The sequence below is a fragment of the Globicephala melas genome, chromosome 4 (assembly GCF_963455315.2).
Source record: "Globicephala melas chromosome 4, mGloMel1.2, whole genome shotgun sequence".
NCBI lineage: Eukaryota > Metazoa > Chordata > Mammalia > Artiodactyla > Delphinidae > Globicephala > Globicephala melas.
In genome coordinates this window covers 102791295-102793275 of record NC_083317.1, presented here as the reverse complement: position 1 = coordinate 102793275, position 1981 = coordinate 102791295, and the positions used below count along the sequence as shown (strand labels likewise).

Genomic DNA, 1981 nt, shown 5'->3' with positions numbered 1-1981 from the left:
CAGTTTTTGCAATTATAAAATTCTGGAAAATTTCTTTTGGTCTATATATTTTTATGTTCAAATATGTCTCTAGGATAATTTCCTGGAAGTGCATTCCACACCTCAAGCATATGTGTGCTCAAATAACAAATGTTGGCAAGAATGTGGAGAAGAGGGAACCCTCCCACACGGCTGGTAGTAATGTAAATTGGTAGAGCCGCTGTGGAAAACAGTATGGAGGATTCTCAAAAAACTAAAAAGAGAACTACCATATGATCCAGCAATTCCATTCCTGGGTATATATTTGAAAAAAGCAAAAACACTAATTCGAAAAGACATATGCACCCCAAAGTTCATAGCAGGATTATTTACAATTTCCAAGATATGGAAGCAACCTATGCCCATCAACACATGAATGGATTAAGAAAGTGTGGTATATGTATATATATACACAATGGAATACTACTCAGCCATAAAAGACGAAATTTTGCCATTTGCAGTGACCTGGATGGACTTGGAGGGCATTACGCTAAGTGAAATAAGTCAGACGGAGGAAGACAAATACTGTGTGATATTACTTGCATGTGGAATCTCAAAAATACCACAAACAAATGAATATAACAAAAAAGAAACAAACTCACAGATGTAGAGAACAAACTAGTGATTACGAGTGGGGAGAGGGAAGGGGGGAAGGGCAACACAGGGGTAGGAGAGTGAGAGGTACAAACTATTAGGTATAAAATAAGCTACAAGGATATATTATACAACAAGGGGAATATAGTCAATATAATAACTATAAATGGAGTATAACCTTCATAAGTTGTGACTATATTGTATACCTGTAAATTGTGTAATATTGTATATCAATATATTTCAATAAAAATAAATATAAATTTTTTTTTGTTTTCCTTTTTTAATTTAGAATCTTGTTAGCAATACATTACATCCTTAATAGAAAAAAAAACCATTTACACAGTAACTCAAAAACCAACCATTTAAGAAAATAATGTAGTAATCAACTGCTACCAGGGAAAACTGGCCTGCTCATTTGATTCTACTGGCAAGTCCAGGTTTATGCAAATTTGAGAGAGTCTCTGTCCTGAATGGATGATGAAGCATTCAAGTAAAAGGTAAGGAGTTATAAGCGTGAGTTTTTGAGGGATTCTGACTCAGAAGAAGTTCTTCCAGGAGTAGCCACAGTCCTTCAGTTTACTCCAATGTTGTGAAGTTTCTGGGACAACCAGCATAGCTGCCTTTTGAGGAGTTTTGACAATTCATCAGCCTCAAGATTCAGGTCTTATAAAACATTCTTCCCACATTAAAAAAGACTTTGTCCCACAGGAATAAGTTTTTCATCGCTTCTCCAGCTTCTTGTATTTGGCTTCCAGTTTTTTTGAATACGCATCCAACTTGTCGGCTGCCTGCTCAAGAGCTGCTACCTGCTCCTCAATTACATTGATCTGATCCAGATAAGGCTGTAGTCCAGCATACTTCTGGTTTAAGTCCTTTAAGTTTCTACTAATGTTTATAGCAATATCTTTCATTTCAAGATACTTCAGGCTGGTTAGTTTATTCATATTTTCCAGAAGCTTATAGTCTTCACTGGTGGCCGTCAGTTCCCCAGTCAGGTAAGTTGCCATCTTGGAGAACATGTCCCGGCAGAGTCCAGTGATGTCAGCCTCAGCGGGCTCCTTTGCTTCCTCAGCGGTCTCCACGGCGGCGTCATCGCGAACAGGCTCCTCGCTGTGGGTCTCTGGGACACCCTCGGCCGCCGCCGCCATGCCCGGCCCCGTGCTGCTTCTAAAAATAAATATAAATTAAAAAAGGATATGTGTGCTTGAAATTTTTTTGATAAATGTTGCCATATTGCCCTCTACAGAGTAGGTACCGATTTACAGCCCTGCCTAACAAAGTATTATATAAGAACACCTGTTACTACATCCACATGCCAGCATAGAGTGTTCTCAAACTTTTTGATGTTTTCTTTCTGGTAGAGAAAAAA

General features: G+C 38.3%; 1 pseudogene; it reads right to left on the bottom strand.

The window, feature by feature from the left end:
* Positions 1 to 912: 912 nt before the first annotated feature.
* Positions 913 to 1772, bottom strand: LOC115846449 (biogenesis of lysosome-related organelles complex 1 subunit 2 pseudogene; annotated as a pseudogene).
* Between the last annotated feature and the right edge of the window lie 209 nt (positions 1773 to 1981).